Genomic DNA, 26,091 nt, shown 5'->3' with positions numbered 1-26,091 from the left:
CACAATTAAGGTTATGTTGAATTATTAAATATAGTCATGAAGTGTTTTAGCACATTTCCTTTTATTCCCAACCGCAATTTAATAAGAAAAAATTTATAGTTGGATGTTATTATATGTGCACATTTGGTATGAATGTAATTATCTAGAAAAACCTTTGGAAATAGATATACCGGACCTTTGTACTGTAGTAGGGCACAAGCTATTTCCAATCTTGCATCCCTTATATGTGCCTCCGTGGTCTTGACTTTCGAGATGGTCCTTGTATGTAGGAATTCCTTGTATTTGTATGTAGACCTTGTATGTAGGAACTATTTCTCATTTTGAATGACAGTGACATGATTGTTTGCATTGATTTTTCAGTCAGTTGTAAATAAATTTACCAGCAGAACTAAAACGCCACAGCTACTCGAATCTTGCTGCTTGCTGTGAAAACAGGATCCAGGTGTTCCACTCTGCGGCTTGTTCTTCTGGCTTGTACTTGCTCAAGAATAGACTGTCAATCAAGTATAAAAAAAAATTGGGATCATGGCTTTAAATGTATACTACAACATAAATATTTTGCCTAGTCTCTTGGACAGCGTTATAAGTCTTAATGGAAACAACCGTACTTCCAGTTCTTCTGAAGTTTGTCAAGATAGCTGGTTTCGTTACCCTGGGGATCCATTAACACAAGAACTTTCTTGGACATGATCACCACCTAATAAAAAAAATAATAACAGCTAAGTAGAGTGAAGATATTACAAACATATCGATAAAAAAAACAACAACAATTTAGAATCACAGAATTCCATAACAACCCAAATACACATTAATAGGGCATGCATGGAAAACATTTAAGGAACTTCGTTCAATGAAATTGTATAGACTAAGAACAATGTGGATAATGGCTTTCTTTAAGAAGTTGTACAGTAGCTGTAGTAGTAGTGTATACATCAAATTTATACATGGTAGCATTGAGATTGTACTTCTACATATTGAAATATACACCGTAATTACATTAAACTTTAATACATGATTAAATAAGGAGAACATAAACAATGATTTGACCAATATATACCATCAAAATCCAGTGGGCTCCAACATTAATAGGGCATAACCATAGATCTTCATCTGGAAACTTGACCTGAAAGAAAGTTAGGAAACATTGCCTTATCAAATGTATGTATAGATCATAAACTTAATAAAAAATATATATATAAAAAAAGGACTTTTATTATAGAATTATATATTATAAGTACAAATTTCAACAGTCACAAACCTTTCCAAGTCTTTCTATTTTTCCGTAAAACAACACTGAGGACAGGACAGCATCTATTGCAATGTAATAAAAGTTAGCAAGTAATATAAGTAAGCAAAGGACATAAAAAAATGAAGTTATGTACGTAACACTTGCCTCATGCTTCGCTATCAGATGATGGATATAGGCGTCAATAACCTGCATCATACAATATAAAATTGATTATACATATACACATCAGGTAATCATACTTGTCAATATTAAGTAGTTTTTGTTTTTACCTCGTCCACCAGCCAGTTATTGCCATGCAGTGTACAAAAGGATGAACTATACAGCTTGTATGGTCCAATAACTGCTTGCACAGAGCCGTCATCCTCAGCTTTTCACAGCATATGAACTAAAATAGAAAAAATAAAAATAAATTGAAACTCCAGGTCGGAAATAGCAATCTGGGACCAATACCTAATACTGGTTGAGTATGCCCAATCCTAAAATTTACTTAAGGTAAGAAATGTAAAATTTTGACTTCAATCCTACAAATATTAACCACCTACCAGGAATTTTACTTAATCACCGTAAATAAAAACTTTTGTAGTGATGCTGTTATGCAAAGGGTGAAAAACTGAACCAGTATTGGGTCAAATAAAAAAAAAAGTAACATGTATTCTTAAAGTTTATTTGTGGTCAGGGCTAGGACAACGTCGGCGTACGCAGAGAGACCTGCCCTGAGCATGGTGGCTGAATTGTGCCGGAAGCCACAGACGCGGGTACACCAGTGTGAAAAAGGGGGCATACCTGATTGGAAGTCAGAAAAAAGGGGTGGGAGGGAGGGGCGTGATGCTCGGGTGCCTGGCTGAGTGAGGGGGAGGCGAATAAATGCCAGACGCCCCTCCCACAAATGCAGGCTGGTAACAGCCTTATAATTTGTGGTCAGGGCTAGGACAACATCGGCGTACGCAGAGAGACCTGCCCTGAACATGGTGGCTGAATTGTGCCGGAAGCCACGGACGCGGATACACCAGTGTGAAAAAGGGGGCAAAAAACAACAGGTAGGTACAACACTTTTATTTACAAATTACAAAGCCAGTGATCGAAAGGCGTGAGATATCTCGACTTGAGGATTGGGTATATACCGGGTAAAGCAGGAGGACCGCCACCGCCCCATGGACCGGATGACGTGTGCCGGCACCCGATGTCGAGAAGCGGCAGAGGCTGCCCCTATACGAAAAGAGTGTCCTGAAATTACCTTGGGGTTATGGCCTAGTCCCTGGGCAAGGGCGCGGATATAGGAGATAAACTGAGAGGTGCTGAGTGGCTTGCCTGCATGCGGCAGGAGTGGGCTATCGGGCAATGAACCTCGGGTGAGTGCCGTCAGTTGATGCAGCACTTGAACGGGGCACCATTTGTTCAAAGTTGGGTAGAACTTAACTTGAGTGGGGGGACCCGTCTGATTGGTTTTGGTGGAGGGTAGGGAGAGTGTGTAATGGCCCTGGCCCCATGACAGATGTTGCTTCAGAGGATGATTAGTACGATTTGGACCGGCCAAAACCTCTCCGGGCCGGAGGAACCCATAAAAAGTGAGAAACATGGCCGCTTTCAGAATCAGGCTAATGGAGGGCCCAAAAGGATTACCATCCAATGTCGAGGAGAGGTCCCTGAACAATTTGCTGGACACTGGTTGCCTATGGCTCACGGACCCCTTCCCCTCCTTTTGAATGCCCCGAAGGGTGGCTTTAATAGCTTGGACGGAAAAAAAGGACCTGTGATGAGGAGTGGCCAGCATGGCATGATGTTGAAGTCCGGCTAAATAAAGTCTGATGGTACCATACGACAGAGAGAGATGCGAGTGACAATAGGCCAGGAAAGCCATGATGTGGGAGATTTCGGAGTGTTGACCCCTCGGATGACTCTGAGAGAATTTATCAAACGCTCTGAGGCCAGCCCGATAATTTCTCGCCGTGTTGTGAGACAACGATTTGGTGACCAGACCCTTGGCCTCCTCTAAGAGTGAATCTAAACCAGAACGAGGGTGCTGAATTGGGGCACCGGCGTGCCTGACCGATCCGCCTCGGGCATTTCCTGGAAGAAAACCGCAAAATTAGCACGGGAAAGCGCGTCCGCAGCCCTATTCTGTTCGCCTGGGATGTGTACGCAGCGCATGTGAAAATTGTGATGGAGGGATACCCACACTAGCTTGCGCAACAACGCCATGATCCTAGGGGACTGGGCCCTGCCCTTGTTGACGATGTCTACCAAGGTCTGACTATTTGTAATGAACGTCACCGAAGTGTTGGCCCAGTGGTGACCCCAGACCTGAGCAGCCGCCACAATGGGGTAAAGTTCCAAAAGGGGGGAGGATTTAAGGGCTGCAGAGTCTGAGGCTAATTCTGGCGGCCATCCGGCAGCCAGCCAATGAGACCTGAAGATGGCAGCGAACCCGGAGGAACCAGCGGCGTCAGAGAAAACCATGGGAGAAGAGGAATCCCACTGCGGAACGAACAAAGAAATGCCGTTCCAGTCAGAGAGAAAACTGCTCCACATGGCCTGGCTGTCCAAATAGACGACAGAATCCTGCTCCGGGGCGGAGGGCAGGAGACATAGCAACCTGGAAAGGAAGGTCCTGCCTTGGGGCATAATTCTGGAGGCGAAATTGAGCATCCCCAGCAAGGATTGGAGCTCTGTCCTGGTCAGTGAGTGACACTGAACTGCCCGGGAGATGGCTGAGCGAATCCGGAGCAACTTCTCGCTGGGGAGGCTAGCCTCCATTTTAACGGTATCTAGGATGATGCCTAGGAAGGTGACTGTGGTGGCCGGACCCTCAGTCTTGGCCGTGGCCACGGGGACCTGGAGTCGAGAAAAAATATCCAGAAGTGACTGGGGAATGGAAGGGACCTGGCTGGGCCTTTCAATGAGGAGAAAGTCGTCCAAGTAGTGAACGACCATGGATAAGCCACCGTGATGGTTGAGAATCCAGTGCAGGGCCTTAGCAAGTTGTTCAAAAAGCCAAGGGCTGCTCTTAGAGCCGAAAGTAAGCCGGTTGGCAAAGTAAAATTTATCTGCCCACTGGATGCCGTAGTACTCCCAAAGCTGCGGGTGTATTGGAAGCAGCTTGAAAGCATCGGCAATGTCTACCTTGGCCAACCAAGCCCCGACACCTGCTTGAAGAATGTACTGGATGGCCTCGTCAACCGAGGAGTACTGCATGGAATATTCCTCAGAAGGAATAAGTGAATTAAGACTGGGAATGGAGGACATATGAGGCGCGGACAGATCATAGATGAGACGTTTTTTATTTGAGGATAACTTGGTGACCAGGCCGATGGGGTTGATGCGCCATGACTGGAACGGGATCTTAAGGAAAGGACCGATGACGAACCCTTTGTCAACCTCTGCCTGGATGAGGGTGGTCACCGCCTCAGGGTCACCGGAGGCGGATAATAGATTGGGGCCCATCCAGCAGCCCTGGGGGCGCGTGATAATGCCGGTGTGAAACCCCTCTCTGCACCCGTCCAATAAGAAGGTGACAAAGGAACGATCTGGGTGGCCCTGCAGGAGTGCAGCCAACAATTCCAAGTTGAGGTCGGCTAGTCAGGAGTCCCTGGCTGACTTCCTGGGACAAGAAGGACGAGGGTGGGCCCGAAAACAAAGGGAGCAGATGTGCAGTGCTCGGCACGCGTTGAAAGCACAGCCCTTGGCATTAAAGTTATTGCACACCTGGCTACTGCCGAGGTACACAATAGGCCTACCCAGTTTATCTAATGACGAGGAAGACCTGGAGGATCCGGAGGGACCTGGAGTGGGTGCTGACTGAGGATCTTGCACCGGATTAGGGCGCCATTCCGTGGAGTGAAAGATGGATTGGCAGATGGCAAACAGGGGAGCCTTCAGACCTGCGAAGTGCCGGCAAAATAACTCCATGTCCAAGTCTGCCCAGTTGGACATGAACTGAAATTGATTCAGGGCCGCGGCGGCTTTGGCAGAAAACGAACGGTGATAGTCGTAAAATGCAGAGCCGCCGTACTTGTGCCCCAAATCCGTAATCCGGTACAGGTAGGTGTCTAATTCTTCCCTGCGATTGGGGTGAGCGGAGCACAGTACGTCTCTGTAGAGGCTGAAGGCCAGGACAAACTCGGAAACAGACAATTTCCTGTTTAGCCGAGCATCCTTGGCCTTCAACACCACGGAAACCTCTCCGCAATTAATCACCCGGTTTTCGGAAATATCCTGGGAGGCAATCAAAATGGATGCCAAATTAACATCCTTGCCTGCCAGGATATCCTTCTTGATGTGCTCCGGAACGAAATGGGAAGGAGCAATCTGGGGGGTGGTAGGAGGCCTACCTGCAACGTCCGGAGGGATGGCAGAAATGACTGCCGACCCAGGATATTGCGGCGAGGCTGCTGGCCTGGTTTCTAAAACCGCGACCCTATTCTGGATGTCCGTGACTGAGCTGACAAGTCCGGCGATGGACGACTGGATCTGGGCTAGTGCCAGCCGGACGGAGTCGTTGTTGGATCGCTCAGCTGTCGGACCCGGAGTGGTCATCAGGAGCCGGTATAATTCGGCCTTGCGGGCAGTCGCGGGATGCCGAATTCCCCTACGATTGAGTTCGGCAAGCAACTTTGGCACAGTCCAACTCCTTAATGAAGTGTTGCTATAATGCCCCGAGACGGATGATCCTGGCATGGAGAGGTTGTCCTCCATATCGGATATGTGAGACATGATGACCTGGGAAAAAAAGGGGAATTTGTATCTGTCGGAAACAAGAAGCATAGACGGAAGCGGTGATAGCGGCCGGAAGAAGGTGAAAGACTGAAGCGTAAAGTGACCAGCGGAAGCACCTACCTGACGAAATGCGAACAGATCTGAAAAGACGATTTCCAAAAACAAACCCCAATCGTTTGAGAGGAACTAATAAAAAGAACGGACTTGAGTATCAAACTGACAGTTAACCCTGCCTCAGTGACCGTCTCTAAGCCGACTTACCTGAAATTGCCTCGAAATTCCTAGATGACACGAAGGAGAGGAATGAAAATAACAACTGCCCAATCTAAAAGAAGGAACAACCGACAACAGAATAGATGTAAAACCCTAAGAAAAAGGGGACAAAACCTGGGCGATCCAGGAACATTGACAACCTGGGCGATCCAGGAACATTGACAACCTGGGCGATCCAGGAACATTGACAACCTGGGCGATCCAGGAACATTGACAACCTGGGCGATCCAGGAACATTGACAACCTGGGCGATCCAGGAACATTGACAACCTGGGCGATCCAGGAACATTGACAACCTGGGCGATCCAGGAACATTGACAACCTGGGCGATCCAGGAACATTGACAACCTGGGCGATCCAGGAACACTGACAACCTGGGCGATCCAGGAACACTGACAACCTGGGCGATCCAGGAACACTGACAACCTGGGCAAAAGCAGAAAAAGGTGTGCAAAATAGCATGGTTACATGCGCAATCAACCTCTGACACTATCTTTAATCACCATGGGCTCTCATGCTGAGCCGGCATGTGACCGGCAGTTCCCTGACGCTCCCCCAACCCTGCCGCCCGCACTCGTGCGAGCGCAACATGCTGGGGGGAGCGGCAAGCAAGCGTGCACCAGCAGGGGGCAGGAAACGAGGTCGGGTGCGAGACGCAGCTAGAACGGAGCCAGCTGAGCCTCGATTACCTGACAGGCTGGCGTGCTGCGGTCCGGAAGTCGGCGGCGTGAGGCAGGATAGCGGAGCGATTCGGGTCGAAAGAGGAGGGGGCTCGGAAACGCAAATGATGCGTGATGCTCGGGCGCCTGGCTGAGTGAGGGGGAGGCGAATAAATGCCAGACGCCCCTCCCACAAATGCAGGCTGGTAACAGCCTTATAATTTAACGTAATGCCAAACCTTGGCAAATACTGAAACCCTAAATATTAAGGGCAGAAATGGCTACAGAGTTAAAGGCCACACCAACAGGGCATAGCCAAACATGAGACCAACGTGGTCAAACAAACTTTTTTTTTTTTTTTACAACCAGTATGTGCTACCTCGTTATTCTATGCTGGGTTCCACATTCATTGATACTGAGGGCTTTAAAATAAATGTCAAAATCAATATTCATTGCTTACTGTTAACATATTAGAATGTCAATTGTACATAGAAGAATATTACAATTGCCACGTAATTTACTGTGGATGGTACAAGTACATGTCAGACACTCCCAACTCGTTACTTTAAATGACATGTTCCGGCCGATTCTTATTGTGTCTCTGAACTCGTGACCTGTTGTATCTCTTGTTCCCTGTTCCACTCACTGGTTACCTTCCCTCCTGTCTTGGTTAAGTAAGATTTCGCCAACATTTATCGTGACATTAAGACATAGAATGTGTAAAGCACCATTATTCATAATCCCCTTTTCAATTGTACACATAAAATATCTATGCAAATCAGATATATTATAGATACATATGTAACTATCTACTTATTTGTCAGTACCAATTTCAACTCAATGTTGTCATACCTGTAAAGTGCTTTCCTTGTTCGTTCCGATCCAGCTGATGACAGAGGTCCGTTGTGGTCCTGGGGACAGGCGGGTGCTGTCTTCCTGAGCCATGTTCACATCTTTTTCCGACTTCTTGACTGTGATCCTCTCACTTCTTCTGAATGGCTTGATGTGGTCAACGTTGATCTTCTTCTTTAACGTAACGCCATTGGAATTCGCAAGTTTTACCACCTTGCCGCACAGCTCCTTGATAACATAAGGACCAGAGAAATCAGGCTCCATCTGTCCACCTTTCCTACCACTCTCTCATATTATATAGAAGGACCTCATTGCCGACACTATACACCACATCTTTGTTTTTCTTCAGCACTTTCTTGGCATGCTTCGTCTTCTGTATTTCCTGCGATTTCTCAATGTGTTCCTTGGTGCTTTCCTTGATCTTCTCCATCGATGATGTCTTTTCCTCAATGAAGGCAGTGTACGTTTTCTCATCCGGAAGAATGATGCTCGAAAGCTGTGTAGAAAATAAACCAAAATAAAATGCAAAAAATTATTTTAAATTTAATTGTATATAGAAAACTTTGTACATATGTATATAATATTGAAGATACTTTACAAATTGACCAAAAATAAATAAAAATTCACCGGAAGTTCAACAGGAACCTCGGAGGGGAATACAGCCTCTCTCCCGTACATCAACAGAAATGGCGAGTATTTGGTGGTGGTTTGGACCTTCGATCTGATGGCGAATAAGGTAGCGTCCAAAAACACGTCCTAGTTGTTCTGCTTCTCATTTACCAGCTTGGTCAGGGCTCTAAAAAGAATGGCATAACAAAAAACATTAATACCATTGATATTGTAATTAACAAACGATTGCCAGATAACATCAGATTACTATACAATAATTTGCCAAGCATCTGGTACAATAGGAGATATGAAATTGTGTTGGACGGTGATTTAAAAAAAAAATTCTTGGGCACAACACAATGATTCTTTGAAATAAGTGATTATTTTTAACTTTTAAATAGTTCAAGATTCATTTTGAAGGAGATGGGGCATTAAAATGGTAGGAGGAGAAGGAGATGGCCTAGGTCTAGGAAAAGGAAATTATAAATGAACTATTTCAACTGTGCCAGAATGGATCTATAAAAAAAAATTGTTTTAAAATAAAGTAGATTTTAAGAGTAATTATGTACTTAATATGTGATTGACCAAGAGCATCCGACTTTTTTTTTTACACTTGCCTTTTGATATTATGATTGGTCTTTTCATCCAGTCCGTTGGTCTGTGGGTGATACGCTGCTGTAACACTTCTTTCGATACCCAAAATGGAACACAGTTGGCTGTTCAGCTTTAACAAAAAATAAATAGAAAATTTTACAGTGCCAGTATCATAGCAAACAGCTTACATGTTAACTAACCGATTTAACATACAAGAGCAAAGGGCAAATACACATACTTCACAAACTCTCTACCCTGGTCCGAAAGGATTCTCTTGGGACAACCATGTCGATATACCATGGAGCAGATATGGCGTCTGACCTCTGCAGCAGATTTTGTTCTCAATGGGAATGCCTCCACCCATTTGGAGAAATAATCCGTAGCCGTCAAGATGTATTGGAAGCCATCAACTGTCTTAGGAAGAGGACCAGTTAGGTCGATCCCGACAAGCTCCCAGACAGCGGATACCTATCGGGAATAGAATATGATATTTATATTTATAATTTTGGGCTTACATTTTGTAACACCAAGGGTATATTTAATTATAGACAAGATATTTACCTTTATACACTGTAACGGCTGTGGAGCAGCGATTGGTTTTCCAGACTTCTGGCATTGAGGGCATTCCTGGATCTAATGAAAATGGCATGTTATTGGTGTACACCTTTCCTCCTAATACCAAATACGGATTAGAATGGTTTCTTACACATTTAGCAATATCAACATGCATTCCATGCCAGATCCGATCGTGTTCGGTTGATCCCGGAATGTCCTCCAATGGGCGATGCATGAAATTCCGCGAAGATTCTACAGGCCTCTTCCTCGTTTTTCACAAATCTTCGGGTTCCAAAGAACAACTCTCCATCTTACAAGAAAAATTAAAATATTAGAGCTTTATTTAGTGAAAAATTGTATGTGCACAGATAATCAGGAGTGTCTTTGTAATACTAACCCTTTAAGGTGAATTTTGATGCGGTACGACGGAGTGCCTGCCTCTGTATCTTCTTAGACTCAGACGGGTACTCTCAAAAGCTTAGGAAATTGAAGACTTCCTTGTAGATTTTCTCCATATCTTTAAAAAGAAAACACAATGCTCATTGTCCTTTGGTCAGAAGACCAAAAAAACATAATAACTCGGCCTGCAATCCATCACCTTTTAACATCTGTAACTTCTAAGTAACTATCCATTTCACTATACCAAAACTGTCTTCTAACAAGCAAATTGACAAAACTATGGTTTAACCTGGAGTGAATGTTGTAAGATAGGTTTATACTCACTGCTCGGTAGTGTGATGAAATCAAAAACTTGTAGACAAATGAATCAACGACGAATCCTGTATTAGAAAAATAGAAAATATTTTAAAATCTAACAATGTCAAAAATAATGTTTTGTAATAACTCACGGTTTAGACGTATGAAATCCCCAGACAAGGATCAAGGAATTGTGAGCAAATTACATTTGGAGCCTATAACGATTCAATATTATTAGTTGATTGAAAAATGTACTTAACTATATTGGGAATACTCACCAACAGAGAATCCAAAAAAACAGGACACTGCTATGGCAAATTACTGAATAAGATACCAAGCCCGTGAGTAAAGAATAAGGAGAGAAGGCTCATGTCAAACAGATGTTTTTCTGTACTACATAATATTATTATTCGGCAGTGAAGGAGTCTCTATATATACACACACACACCACAACGGTACACAAACATGAACCCTTTAACACTCAGTGTACAATAAAATCCTTTGTTTAGGAGGATAAACAAACTTTAGGATGAGCGTTCTCGTCCTGTAGTCGTTCCTCCCCCCGCGTGTGCGTTCCCCCAATCTGCGGCAGAGATCCGACTGTTACTGACAGCCAGATCCCGGCTGCATCGGCGACTGATGCCGGTAGATTAACCCCTCATATGCCGCGGTCAGCGCTGACCACGGCATATGGGAGATTTGCGCTCACTCACCTCATACATCGGGTCCCCACGCTACTGTGGCGGGGACTCTGTGGTTGCCATGGCAGCCCCAAGCCATTCCAAGGCTTAGGGCCTGGCATGTACGGAGTCCTAGGAGGCCCAGCCCACCTGGGTCTCCTAGGCAACTGTTAGCGTCTTACAGTGTAATACACTAACAGTTCAATACAGCACAATACAGATGTATTGTGCTGCATTGAAACAGGGATCAGAACCTGTAATGTTGAAGTACCAGAATGGGACAAATAAAGTGAAAAAAAATAAAAAAGTTGATAAAATTCAAGTTTTAACTAAAAGAAAAAAAATGTTAAAAAAAAATGTTAAAAAAATTAAAATATAAAAAGCCAAAACAGCCATTTCTTGTAACCTTGCCTCACAAAAAGTGCGCAATATAGAGCAACTAAGGGGAACCCTGGGCGCCGCTCTGCCCACTCATATAGTTAGTTTTTCGTTTTTAAAATAGTGAAAGGTCCTCTTTAAGGTGAAAATGAGCCCGGTCCCTAAGGGCTTAATACCCACAGCAACAATGACAGTACAGTCTGGCACGCATTTGCTGTAAGAGTTGGCACATATGGTGCTGGCTGCACCACTTGATAAAAAGGGTTTCAAACAATGCAGGACAGCATGGCACATGTTTGCTCTACCCGCAGCAAGACTGACTGACTGGACAAGCTTGCAAACCTTGCAAGACAGCATGCTGGCACATTTGATTCAAAAGTGGCACATATGGTGCTGGCTGTACAGCACCACTTGATAAAAAGGGTTTCAAACAATGCAGGACAGCATGGCACATGTTTGCTCTACCCGCAGCAAGACTGACTGACTGGACAAGATTGCAAACCTTGCAAGACAGCATGCTGGCACATTTGATTCAAAAGTGGCACATATGGTGCTGTACACGCAGTAACACTAGCTAAAAACTTAGTACACATTTGCTCTAGAGGCTGCCGAAAACAGTATAAATAAATGAGTGGGCAGAAAAGTACATTTTTTTTAAAAGAAAAATATGTTAAAAAAAATAGACTTACTTTGTGTCCTGCTCAAACTTCACTCTTGTTGCAATAAGGAAAACTCACAGAATATACTTGAGTAATTTGAAAAACCTTTCAAATAAGATTAGCAGGCTGGAGACTCTCAAACACAGTATGAACCAGTGGTCATACCAAAACTCCAACACCCACAAAAGGATGAATGATAGTCACCCTCTTATATACTTCCCAGCACAGCCAATCAGCAGTCTTCACATGACACTTTGACCAATGAAGTATCACATCATGTTATTACATCAGGCCATAAGCAGCCAATCGGCTTTTCTCCAGCTATATCTGCAGTTATGAGGTGATCCTAACATAGTGCAAAGTGTACAAGTGTATTTTAGCGCCAAAATTAAAAGTCAAGCCAAGTCCTACTCCTTTCACAATCTTACTGTGACAGTTAAGTTTGTATTTATGGGCCAATCTGGTAATGCTGGCTAAATATAATGTGCCGCTTCCCTGTCACGTTCACAACCTCTGTTAATATGAGCATACTTCCCCTTTGAAGATCCGATGCCTCCTGCTACTGTGTCCGATGCCTCCTGCTACTGTGTCCGATGCCCCTGCCAGTGTGCCCACTGTCCCCCATAAGGCTTCTATCAAAGATAACATGCCCAGCGCCTGCTGTGAAAATCTGCTGCCCCTGCGCGTTCACAGCCCAGCGCTGTGAACATATGATGGATCCGATGCCTCCTGCTACTGTGTCCGATGCCCCTGGATCCGATGCCTCCTGCAAATGTGTCCGATGCCCCCTGCCAGTGTGCCCACTGTCCCCCATGAAGGTTCTATCAAAGATAACATGCCCAGCGCCTGCTGTGAAAATCTGCTGCCCCTGCGCGTTCACAGCCCAGCGCTGTGAACATATGATGGATCCGATGGCTCCTGCAAATGTGCACGATGCCCCCTGGATCCGATGCCTCCTGCAAATGTGTCCGATGCTCCCTGCCAGTGTGCCCACTGTCCCCCATAAAGGTTCTATCAAAGATAACATGCCCAGCGCCTGCTGTGAAAATTTGGTGCCCCTGCGCATTCACAGCTCAGCGATGTGAACATATGATGGATCCGATGCCTCCTGCAAATGTGCCTGATGCCCCCTGGATCCGATGCCTCTGCAAATGTGTCCGATGCCCCCTGCCAGTGTGCCCACTGTCCCCCATAAAGGTTCTATCAAAGATAACATGCCCAGCGCCTGCTGGGAAAATCTGCTGCCCCTGCGCGTTCACAGCCAGTGCTGTGAACATATGATGGATCCGATGCCTCCTGCTACTGTGTCCGATGCCCTCTGGATCTGATGCCTCCTGCAAATGTATCCGATGCCCCCTGCCAGTGTACCCACTGTCCACCATAAAGGTTCTATCAAAGATAACATGCCCAGCGCCTGCTGTGAAAATCTGCTGACCCTGCGCGTTCACAGCCAGCGCTGTGAGCATATGATAGATCCGATGCCTCCTGCTACTGTGTCCGATGCCCCTGGATCCGATGCCTCCTGCAAATGTGTCCGATGCCCCCTGCCAGTGTGCCCACTGTCCCCCATAAAGGTTCTATCAAAGATAACATGCCCAGCGCCTGCTGTGAAAATCTGCTGCCCCTGCGCGTTCACAGCTCAGCGCTGTGAACATATGATGGATCCGATGCCTCCTGCTACTGTGTCCGATGCCCCCTGGATCTGATGCCTCCTGCAAATGTGTCCGATGCCCCCTGCCAGTGTGCCCACTGTCCCCCATAAGGCTTCTATTAAAGATAACATGCCCAGCGCCTGCTGTGAAAATCTGCTGCCCCTGCGCGTTCACAGCCCAGCGCTGTGAACATATGATGGATCCGATGCCTCCTGCTACTGTGTCCGATACCCCCTGGATCTAATGCCTCCTGCAAATGTGTCTGAGGCCCCCTGCCAGTGTGCCCACTGCCCCCCATAAAGGTTCTATCAAAGATAACATGCCCAGTGCCTGCTGTGAAAATCTGCTGCCCCTGCGCGTTCACAGCCCAGCGCTGTGAACATATGATGGATCTGATGCCTACTGCAAATGTGCATGATGCCTCCTGGATCCGATGCCTCCTGCAAATGTGTCCGATGCCCCCTGCCAGTGTGCCCACTGTCCCCCACAAAGGTTCTATCAAAGATAACATGCCCAGCGCCTGCTGTGAAAATTTTCTGCCCCTGCGCATTCACAGCTCAGCGCTGTGAACATATGATGGATCCGATGCCTTCTGCAAATGTGCCCGATGGCCCCTGGATCCGATGCCTCCTGCGAATGTGTTTGATGCCCCCTGCCAGTGTGCCCACTGTCCCCCCATAAAGGTTCTATCAAAGATAACATGCCCAGCGCCTGCTGGGAAAATCTGCTGCCCCTGCGCGTTCACAGCCAGCGCTGTGAACATATGATAGATCCGATGCCTCCTGCTACTGTGTCCGATGCCCCCTGGATCTGATGCCTCCTGCAAATGTGTCCAATGCCTCCTGCCAGTGTGCCCACTGTCTCCCATAAAGGTTCTATCAAAGATAACATGCCCAGCGCCTGCTGGGAAAATCTGCTGCCCCTGCGCGTTCACAGCCCAGCGCTATGAACATATGATGGATCCGATGCCTCCTGCTACTGTGTCTGATGCCCCTGGATCTGATGCCTCCTGCAAATGTGTCCGATGCCCTCTGCCAGTGTTCCCACTGTCCCTCATAAAGGTTCTATCAAAGATAACATGCCCAGCGCCTGCTGGGAAAATCTTCTGCCCCTGCACGTTCACAGCCCAGCGCTGTGAACATATGATGGATCCGATACCTCCTGCAAATGTGCACGATGCCCCCTGGATCCGATGCCTTCTGCAAATGTGTCCGATGCCCCCTGCCAGTGTGCCCACTGTCCCCCCTAAAGGTTCTATCAAAGATAACATGCCCAGCGCCTGCTATGAAAATTTGCTGCCCCTGCGCATTCACAGCTCAGCGATGTGAACATATGATGGATCCGATGCCTCCTGCAAATGTGCCTGATGCCCCCTGGATCCGATGCCTCCTGCAAATGTGTCCGATGCCCCCTGCCAGTGTGCCCACTGTCCCCCATAAAGGTTCTATCAAAGATAACATGCCCAGCGCCTGCTGGGAAAATCTGCTGCCCCTGCGCGTTCACAGCCAGTGCTGTGAACATATGATGGATCCGATGCCTCCTGCTACTGTGTCCGATGCCCTCTGGATCTGATGCCTCCTGCAAATGTATCCGATGCCCCCTGCCAGTGTACCCACTGTCCACCATAAAGGTTCTATCAAAGATAACATGCCCAGCGCCTGCTGTGAAAATCTGCTGCCCCTGCGCGTTCACAGCCAGTGCTGTGAATATATGATGGATCCGATGCCTCCTGCTACTGTGTCCGATGCCCCCTGGATCTGATGCCTCCTGCAAATGTGTTTGATGCCCCCTGACAGTGTGCAGCACCCAGGGGGTCAGTAGTGTATGCTGGGCTTTGTAGTGCAGATTGACTCACTAACCTGGGATCCACTGTCGTCTTCAATTGGGGCAAATACTGGAACAGGCAGGTATTTAAAAGTTCGTGACGCCAGTGTCAATTAAACGGTGACACGCCGTGTATGGTATTGTAGAAGAATGAAGCAAGCATAGGATAGCCAACAAAAACTGGAACTTTTACTGAATATCAGTGAGTATAATACATGGACGCAGTTGGAAGCGCAGTTCCATGAAAGACAGTTGGTTACTATTGGAATACAGCTGGTTCTTGGAAGTACAGAATGGCCGGTCTTAGCAATGTTTTATACAGAGTGTTGATTACAGGAGATGCAGTACAGGCGGCTTGCACACTATTCCTGACTGGTCCTGAAACATGTGACTTTCTCTCCAAGGTCTAATGCCCTTTATCTGGCGTACCCTTGAAGCTGTCCTTATCTAGTACCTCCTCTGTTATCTTGAGTACCTCTTGCTTTATCTGATTGGCCTCTGTGGTATTCTGTGTCTTCAGGCTGTTTAGCTATGCCCTTCTGACTTCTATGCATACGGACTCAGGAGGGAACCCTCTCTGCAATGAGTCTGGAAACTTCTCTCTTCCTGAGCTAGGCCCTAGCCTATTTATACTGAACTGGGGGCTCCCTCTGCTGGCTGTGATAAGGATTGCCGGTAACCGGCCTGACTGGCTTAAAGGGAACTACACACTCAAATCTAGCAGTGTCGGGTAGCCTACCCGTATGCTGCACACCCCCAGACTTTAGCGTGAGTAAGGCCTCGTACTCACACACATGCCTGAACCAACATAAGCTGATGCGTAATTTAAACATGACATTATAAATATGATAAACGACTATTTCACACAAAAATATAACATTTGCAACAAATGACGCAAGAAAAAGGGGTGTCTTCTTTCTTCTTAGGCACGGCCGCTGACCTGGCACAGCGGACTTAAGGTGAACCAGGTTAGTCTATTTTTCTTGACTGAAGTATAATAAGGAACTACACAGGGTTTCCCCGTGGGTGTAGAACAGGCAAGGGCTCACGTGGAGGAGTCCATTCTTGCGCACAAACATCAAGCAGGCTATTTCCGATAGTAACTGTTCGGGAGGAGACACCACCAGCATAGTCAAAGTCTCCTAAATGGACTGGCGGACGTCCCCTGGTCATCCGGGTGGACCTTCTCAACACAGGGGTTTCCTCTTCCCTTAGCACCGAGGTAGAAGAGAGAGGAGCAACAGGAGGATCTCCATCCGTGAGACCTTGGTCAGGAACAACGGGAACAACAGGAACAACAGGAACAACAGGAACAACAGGATCCACTAGAGGGGGAACTGGATCCGGGGCATCCTGAACCGGCTCTTCTGGAAGTAAAGGTACAGTAGGTGCCGGAGCGGGCACCAACAAGTTCAACCATGGTGTCAGAAGCCAATGCATGGGATCAGCGTCATGCCTTAGATTACGGACAGCCTGCATAGGATCCTCGGGCTGTATCGATGACTCTGACACAGGGGGTTCAGAGATAGAACTCTCGGCACTGGGTCCTGGTGTCAGGCAGAGCTTTAACCGGTTTCGGTGTACAATTTGGGATCCCCTGCCCTCCCGGGTGATCTCATAAGTGTGAGTTCCAACATTTGGGATTGCAGTGACCACATAAGGACTTTGCTCCCATTTACTGTCCAGTTTACTGGTACGGCGGTTATTTTTTAACCATACCACAGCCCCTATCGTCAGGGGTTCTGCATGGGCTGCTTGGTCATAGTCTCTCTGCTGCCGGTCTCTAGCATAGTCCATACGTTCCTGAACAATAGCTTGGGCCGTATTCAATCGCCTTTGGTGTTCAGCAACCCAGTCGGTATTAGGGAATGGGTTGATGCAATCAGGTACGAGTACGTCCAAGGAGTGGTCAGCAGGCAATAACCCTTGGCGCCCAAACATCAAATAAAAGGGGGTATACCCGGTGGAACAGTGTATGGTATGATTGTATGTGAACATGAGCTGTGGCAACAGATTAGGCCAATCTCCCCTGGTTTCAGGAGGCACGGTCCTCAGCATCTCTATCAAGGTCTGATTCATTTTTTCACATAATCCATTACCTTGCGGATGGTAGGCCGTCGTCCGGATCTTCTTACAGTTGTGCAGGCGGCACAGTTCATGGAACAGGTGGGACTCAAAAGCAGGACCTTGATCGGTGAGGATCTTTTCTGGACAACCGTAGGGCAGGAGGAAGTGTTTCCAGAACAGTTCGGCTGTAGTCTTGGCCGTCTGGTCTCTCACAGGCACCGCTACAACAAACTTAGTGAAATGGTCAATAATAGTCATAGCGTACACATACCCTGAGCAACTAGGCTCCAGTTTCACATGGTCGATGGCGACAAGTTCAAGAGGACGAGTACTTACAATGGGTCTCAGTGGTGCCCTCTGATCATGGTGTTCACCTCGTTTCAAGGCACAGGCTACACACTCCCGACACCACTTCTCCATGTCTTCTCTCATGCCCACCCAGTAAAACCGCTGGCGGATATTTGCCTCAGTCTTTTGGACCCCAAAGTGACCGGATTGGTTGTGGTACATCTCCAACACAATACCTGCATCTCGTCGGGGTATGAGAATTTGATGCACTCGTTCGTTGGACACTGGGTCTAGGCTTCTCCGTAGCAACAGGCCCTTTTGTATGAAGAGTTGATGGCGCTGTCTCCACAGTTTGATGAGCTCAGGATCTGTACTCTTACGCCGAATTCTGTCAGGGGCTCTGCCACTGGTAATGAAGTCTAACAATTCACCCAGCACTCTACTTTCAGACTGTAGTTTCACCCACTTTTCTTCTTTGAGTTCCGGCCTACTGGAGGGTGAAGGAACTGCAGCTCTGTTACTGGTAGCCCGAGCCTGATCCTGTTGAGCAAATTTATGGTAGAAGGCCGGCATTTCTACATCTTCCCAAGCATCTCGCACATCATCAGGAGCTGTCTCTGTGGGAAGTCTGGATAAAGCATCAGCATTGTCATTAGTACGTCCAGCGCGATATTTTACAGAGAAATCATAGTTGGCGAGACGAGAGGCCCATCTTTGCTCCAAAGCCCCCAATTTAGCTGTATTTAGATGTGCCAGAGGGTTATTATCAGTGAATGCAATGAATGGGGTAGCGGCTAGATAATCTTTGAATTTTTCCGTCACTGCCCACACTAGTGCCAGGAATTCTAGTTTGAAGGAACTATAATTCTGGTCATTTTTCTCAGCTCCTTTCAGGGAGCGGCTTGCATAAGCTATCACTCTTTCTTTTCCCTCTTGAATCTGGGCTAACACAGCCCCCAGGCCCCGCTTGCTAGCATCAGTATACAGATGGAAGGGCTTGCTGTAGTCGGGATAACCTAACACGGGAGGCTCGGTCAGTTTCTTTTTTAACAACTGGAACGCTATCTCTCTCTCTTCATTCCACTCAATGAGCACTGGAGTTCTAGGACTTTTCTTGGGCTGCCCCCTCAAGAGTTCCTGGATAGGATCGGCTATTTGAGCAAAATGGGGGATGAAACGTCTATAGTAGCCGGCAAAACCAAGGAAACCCCTCACCTTTTTGACGGTAGTGGGTACCGGCCAGTTACGGACAGCCGCTAACTTATCAGGGTCAGGTTGTACGCCCTCTCCGCTTACCACATGCCCCAGGTATTTTACCGCAGGTTTGAGCAAGTGGCATTTAGATGGCTTTACCTTCAGGCCATATTTGACAAGGATTTCAAAGACCTCTGCTAAGTGTTTCAGGTGGTCTTCATATGTTTTTGAGTACACAATGACGTCATCTAGATACAGCAGCACTGTTTCGAAGTTTTTGTGACCCAAACACCGCTCCATTAGTCTCTGGAAAGTTCCTGGGGCATTACATAGCCCGAACGGCATACAATTGAATTCGAACAGGCCCATGGGAGTGGTGAAAGCAGTCTTTTCCCTATCTGCCGGGGCCATGGGTACTTGCCAGTAGCCACTGGTCAAGTCCAATGTGGAGAAATAGGCAGCGGAGCCCAGAGCAGTTAGTGACTCTTCAATGCGGGGCAGTGGGTATGCGTCTTTGTGGGTTATTTGGTTAATTTTTCTATAGTCCACGCAGAAACGGATACCACCATCCTTCTTCTTTACAAGGACCAGGGGTGCCGCCCACGGGCTACGACTGTCCCGGATTACATTAGAGTCTTTCATCTCTTGGATCATTTCTTTTACAGTCTGATAAGAAGTAGGCGGTAAGGGTCGGTATCTCTCCTTGATAGGAGGATGAGAGCCAGTAGGTATAGTGTGTTGTATGGCACTAACCTCTCCATAATCAGCAGCATGTTTACTGAAGGCCTGGTGGTGCTCTTTGACAAGCCGTAGTATCCCTTCTTGTTGATGTTGGGGGGTAGTCTCGTCCCCGACATGTAGCTCTTCCCACCAGGGTACTTGTGACTGGGGCACCGGCGGACATCCGCTGACTGCAGCTGGCGGCTTTTCTGTCACTGGAAGACGGATGATGTCTTGGAAGAACACCTGAGAAAGCTGGGCAACAGGGTAATGCTTAGTAAGCGCAACAGGATGATCACTCAGGTTAATCAGACGGACAGGTACTTTACCTTGGGAGACGTTCGCCAGGCACTTGGCAGCTCTCACATAAGGGTAGTTCTCCATCTGGATTGGTTCCACCAGGGCTGGATAATCTTGGCCTTGGACTCCCAGGACAGCACGACACCATAAGAGAGTTTGGGAATTAGGAGGCAAAGTCACAGGCTTATTATCACGAATCTTGGCAGTACAAATTTCTCCTTTCCCGTTAGCAAACCTCTGCTGGGCACTTAACACAGTGATAGTCTTTTGAATCACCCTCTTGGATGCAGAGGAAGCGGTGGGCAGAGTCTGATGTAATACGGCAAGTATTTCAGCATAACAGTTTTTGAAGACATTGGTGCCTAGAATGACAGCATGTCCTCCTCTGTCGCCGGCCTGTACTACTATCACCCCCTGTTGAGGCAAGGTTACTTCTCCCACCTGCAGGGTGGGTTCCCAGTATCCATGGATCTTTACCGGTTTGCCATTGCTGGCGATAATCTCTACCCAGGATTCAGGCGGCTGGGTCAATTGGTTGGTGTCCCAGAATCTTTCAAAAGCGGGCAGCTGAATAGTAGTGACCTGAGACCCAGTATCTAATAGGGCTTCAAAGGGGACCCCGTTAATCTCTACATTGATTTTAGGATGGGATCCTACATACCGTGGCATCCAATTTGGATCTTTTGGACCTAGTGTTCTACCTCCCGAGGGGTGGTCCTCAGCCTCAGGGGTTGCCCGTTTAACTGCCAGCAAGTGGATTCTGCGTGTCCCATCTTTTTGCAGTATGTACACACGGGCCGCTTGCGATTCCTATTGCGCCTCCCAGGATCCCTGGGGTGAGTCTCTTGGTATGGAGGTGGGAACGGCTTAAGGGGTGACAGGAACTCCTCTTCTGACATCATAGGTTTTTCCCATTCCTCCATTTTTCTGCACACTCTCTCTAGGCTTTTAGTGAGGTGATTTACTTGCTCTGTCAGCATGGCGATAGTATCGGTAGCTGTAGCTTGAGCAGCTTGACCGGCCTCAGCTCGGTTAATGATAAGCGGTTTTGACCTGCCGGCTGGTAACTCAGTTGGGGTGTTCAACTCTGTAGATACTGCTGACCCCAGAATTTTTATAGCCAGTTCTTTAAAGTCCAGAAAGGTACTGTTAGGGTGTTGGGCAGACAGCATCTTTAATTGGGTCCTTATTTGTTCACTAGCCACTCCGGTAATAAATTGTTCCCTCAGGGTCTGATCCTGGTTATCAGCTTCCTTGGGATCTATCTGAATTACAGCCCCCAAAGCCTCCTGAAGTGATAGGGCATAGTCGCGGAGGGACTCACCGGACTTCTGTTTCTTGCCAAAGAAGTGCATCTTTATCTCGGAGGCAGTCCTCGTTTCAAAAGTGGCCCTGAGGCGGGTGAATATCTGCTCTAGAGTACTCCGTTCCGCAGCAGGCCAGGATAATACCTCTCTGCGGGCAGCCCCCTCCAGTTGCGCTAGCAAGATTTCCATTTGCTGATCGGCATTTATGGGGTATAGTTTGAATAAGGCCAGCAACTTTTCTTTAAAGTCTCTTAGGGTATGGACCTCTCCGTTATAGCGGGGAAACCATGGGGCCCCAAAGTAGTAAGGCATGGTAAAGGGCATCATGCTGGGGGCTATAGGATGATTAGGAGCCGCAAGCTCTCCCGGGTCCGGCCGCTCGGCAACTCCCGGATCTGACATGTTAACTTATTACGAGGTGGCCGCTGGTGACTAAAGGGGCCGGAACAATCCCCTTCCCTCCGGATACAAGTTCTTACCGGTATCGCCGGGTTCGCGCAGGCCAAATCTCGTGAGACTCCGGACGTCCTGCGACCGCGGTGACGTAGAGGAAACAGGGCAGCGGCGGTGCGATGATGAAGAGGGGCGGGCTTTTCGGTGTCCTTGAAGGGATCCGCCCACGAAGGTCCTCAGCAGCGCGGGAAACTTTACTCCAGGCGGCTGGTGGCCATCTTGACCGCGATTCCCTGACAGCAAGCAGGGTGATGACAAGTCCAATAAATCACAGTCCACAAATACGATTTTCCCTCTGGGGGTAGCGCAACACAGTACAGCGCCTCTGATTCCTCCCAGGCACAATTTTAATCCACAGATTTGGGAATAAAGGTTACAGTCTTTGCAATACGGTGGTGGAATAGTTAAAGCACACAGTTCACACTTCTCTGCACTTCAGAAGTATGCGGATCCTGTTCGTGACGCCAAAAAGAGCGATGCAGCACCCCAGGGGGTCAGTAGTGTATGCTGGGCTTTGTAGTGCAGATTGACTCACTAACCTGGGATCCACTGTCGTCTTCAATTGGGGCAAATACTGGAACAGGCAGGTATTTAAAAGTTTGTGACGCCAGTGTCAATTAAACGGTGACACGCCGTGTATGGTATTGTAGAAGAATGAAGCAAGCATAGGATAGCCAACAAAAACTGGAACTTTTACTGAATATCAGTGAGTATAATACATGGACGCAGTTGGAAGCGCAGTTCCATGAAAGACAGTTGGTTACTATTGGAATACAGCTGGTTCTTGGAAGTACAGAATGGCCGGTCTTAGCAATGTTTTATACAGAGTGTTGATTACAGGAGATGCAGTACAGGCGGCTTGCACACTATTCCTGACTGGTCCTGAAACATGTGACTTTCTCTCCAAGGTCTAATGCCCTTTATCTGGCGTACCCTTGAAGCTGTCCTTATCTAGTACCTCCTCTGTTATCTTGAGTACCTCTTGCTTTATCTGATCGGCCTCTGTGGTATTCTGTGTCTTCAGGCTGTTTAGCTATGCCCTTCTGACTTCTATGCATACGGGAACCCTCTCTGCACTGAGTCTGGAAACTTCTCTCTTCCTGAGCTAGGCCCTAGCCTATTTATACTGAACTGGGGGCTCCCTCTGCTGGCTGTGATAAGGATTGCCGGTAACCGGCCTGACTGGCTTAAAGGGAACTACACACTCAAATCTAGCAGTGTCGGGTAGCCTACCCGTATGCTGCAAGTGTGCCCAGTGTCCCCCATAAAGGTTCTATCAAAGATAACATGCCCAGCGCCTGCTGTGAAAATCTGCTGCCCCTGCGCGTTCACAGCTCAGCGCTGTGAACATATGATGGATCCGATGCCTCCTGCTACTGTGTCCCATGCCCCCTGGATCTGATGCCTCCTGCAAATGTGTCTGATGCCTCCTGCCAGTGTGCCCACTGTCCCCCATAAAGGTTCTATCAAAGATAACATGCCCAGCGCCTGCTGTGAAAATCTGCTGCCCCTCCACGTTCACAGCCAGCGATGTGAACATATGATGGATCCGATGCCTCTTGCTACTGTGTCCGATGCCCCCTGGATCTGATTCCTCCTGCAAATGTGTCCGATGCCCCCTGCCAGTGTGCCCACTGTCCCCCATGAAGGTTCTATCAAAGATAACATGCCCAGCGCCTGCTGTGAAAATCTGCTGCCCCTGCGCGTTCACAGCCAGCGCTGTGAGCATATGATGGATCCGATGCCTCCTGCTACTGTGTCCGATGCCCCCTGGATCTGATGCCTCTTGCAAATGTGTCCGATGCCCTCTGCCAGTGTGCCCACTGTCCGCCATAAGGCATCTATCAAAGATAACATGCCCAGCACCAGCTGTGAAAATCTGCTGCCCCTGCGCGTTCACAGCCCAGCGCTGTGAACATATGATGGATCCGATGCCTCCTGCTACTGTGTCCGATGCCCCTGGATCCGATGCCTCCTGCAAATGTGTCCGATGCCCCCTGCCAGTGTGCTCACTGTCCCCCATAAAGGTTCTATCAAAGATAACATGCCCAGTGCCTGCTGTGAAAATCTGCTGCCCCTGCGCGTTCACAGCCCAGCGCTGTGAACATATGATGGATCCAATGCCTCCTGCAAATGTGCTCGATGCCCCCTGGATCCGATGCCTCCTTCAAATGTGTCCGATGCCCCCTGCCAGTGTGCCCACTGTCCCCCATAAAGGTTCTATCAAAGATAACATGCCCAGCGCCTGCTGTGAAAATCTGCTGCCCCTGCGCGTTCACAGCTCAGCGCTGTGAACATATGATGGATCTGATGCCTCCTGCTACTGTGTCCGATGCCCCCTGGATCTGATGCCTCCTGCAAATGTGTCCGATGCCCCCTGCCAGTGTGCCCACTGTCCCCCATAAAGGTTCTATCAAAGATAACATGCCCAGCGCCTGCTGGGAAAATCTGCTGCCCCTGCGCGTTCACAGCTCAGCGCTGTGAACATATGATGGATCCGATGCCTCCTGCTACTGTGTCTGATGCCCCTGGATCCGATGCCTTCTGCAAGTGTGTCCGATGCCCCCTGCCAGTGTGCCCACTGTCCCCCATAAAGGTTCTATCAAAGATAACATGCCCAGCGCCTGCTGTGAAAATCTGCTGCCCCTGCGCATTCACAGCTCAGCGCTGTGAACATATGATGGATCCGATGCCGCCTGCAAATGTGCACAATGCCCCCTGGATCCGATGCCCCCTGCCAGTGTGCCCACTGTCCCCCATAAAGGTTCTGTTAATGATAACATGCCCAGCGCCTGCTGTGAAAATCTGGTGCCCCTGCGCGTTCACAGCTCAGCGCTGTGAACATATGATGGATCCGATGCCTCCTGCTACTGTGTCCGATGCCCCTGGATCCGATGCCTCCTGCAAGTGTGTCCGATGCCCCCTGCCAGTGTGCCCACTGTCCCCCATAAAGGTTCTATCAAAGATAACATGCCCAGCGCCTGCTGTGAAAATCTGCTGCCCCTGCGCGTTCACAGCTCAGCGCTGTGAACATATGATGGATCCGATGCCTCCTGCAAATGTGCACGATGCCCCCTGAATCCGATGCCCCCTGCCAGTGTGCCCACTGTCCCCCATAAAGGTTCTATCAAAGATAACATGCCCAGCGCCTGCTGTGAAAATCTGCTGCCCCTGCGCGTTCACAGCTCAGCGCTGTGAACATATGATGGATCCGATGCCGCCTGCAAATGTGCACGATGCCCCCTGGATCCGATGCCCCCTGCCAGTGTGCCCACTGTCCCCCATAAAGGTTCTGTTAATGATAACATGCCCAGCGCCTGCTGTGAAAATCTGGTGCCCCTGCGCGTTCACAGCTCAGCGCTGTGAACATATGATGGATCCGATGCCTCCTGCTACTGTGTCCGATGCCCCTGGATCCGATGCCTCCTGCAAGTGTGTCCGATGCCCCCTGCCAGTGTGCCCACTGTCCCCCATAAAGGTTCTATCAAAGATAACATGCCCAGCGCCTGCTGTGAAAATCTGCTGCCCCTGCGCGTTCACAGCTCAGCGCTGTGAACATATGATGGATCCGATGCCTCCTGCAAATGTGCACGATGCCCCCTGGATCCGATGCCCCCTGCCAGTGTGCCCACTGTCCCCCATAAAGGTTCTATCAAAGATAACATGCCCAGCGCCTGCTGTGAAAATCTGCTGCCCCTGCGCGTTCACAGCTCAGCACTGTGAACATATGATGGATCCGATGCCTCCTGCAAATGTGCACAATGCCCCCTGGATCCGATGCCTCCTGCAAATGTGTCCGATGCCCCCTGCCAGTGTGCCCACTGTCCCCCATAAAGGTTCTATCAAAGATAACATGCCCAGCGCCTGCTGTGAAAATCTGCTGCCCCTGCACGTTCACAGCTCAGCGCTGTGAACATATGATGGATCCGATGCCTCCTGCAAATGTGCACGATGCCCCCTGGATTCGATGCCTCCTGCAAATGTGTCCGATGCCCCCTGCCAGTGTGCCCACTGTCCCCCATAAAGGTTCTGCTGCCCCTGCGCGTTCACAGCCCAGCGCTGTGAAAATCTGCTGCCCGAGCCTCTGCGCGTTCACAGCCCAGCGCTGTGAAAATCTGCTGCCCGCGTGTTCACCTAAAGCTGCTGTTAAAATCTGCTGCCCGAGCCAAGCCTTCTTTACAGCCTATATCATTGCAGGATTTGGAACACACCTACCTCAGAAGCTGAATGTCGAGACAGGAAGTGACGCGGGCAGCAGATTTTTATGGGCAGCAAATTTTCACAGAACAGGGGTATAGATATGGTGCCATACCAGTACAGTGATCCTTCAAGGTATAATGGCCTCAGGATACAATATTTTCAACCTAAA

At 48.4% G+C, this 26,091-nt stretch overlaps 2 long non-coding RNA genes across 2 annotated transcripts; both read right to left on the bottom strand.

The window, feature by feature from the left end:
- Positions 1–242: 242 nt before the first annotated feature.
- LOC122941267 lies at positions 243–1,123 on the bottom strand. Its single transcript, XR_006390433.1, has 3 exons — positions 1,058–1,123; positions 609–697; positions 243–493 (listed from the first exon to the last, which is right to left on the bottom strand). It is a non-coding gene; the product is annotated as an uncharacterized LOC122941267 (long non-coding RNA).
- Positions 1,124–8,972: 7,849 nt separating this feature from the next.
- Positions 8,973–10,013, bottom strand: LOC122939985. Its single transcript, XR_006390220.1, has 5 exons — positions 9,902–10,013; positions 9,656–9,814; positions 9,511–9,582; positions 9,188–9,417; positions 8,973–9,079 (listed from the first exon to the last, which is right to left on the bottom strand). It is a non-coding gene; the product is annotated as an uncharacterized LOC122939985 (long non-coding RNA).
- Between the last annotated feature and the right edge of the window lie 16,078 nt (positions 10,014–26,091).

This window comes from Bufo gargarizans, chromosome 6, assembly GCF_014858855.1.
Source record: "Bufo gargarizans isolate SCDJY-AF-19 chromosome 6, ASM1485885v1, whole genome shotgun sequence".
NCBI classification, from domain to species: Eukaryota; Metazoa; Chordata; class Amphibia; order Anura; family Bufonidae; genus Bufo; species Bufo gargarizans.
The sequence above is the reverse complement of the archived record's forward strand: the minus strand, read 5'-3'. Positions and strand labels throughout refer to the sequence as shown.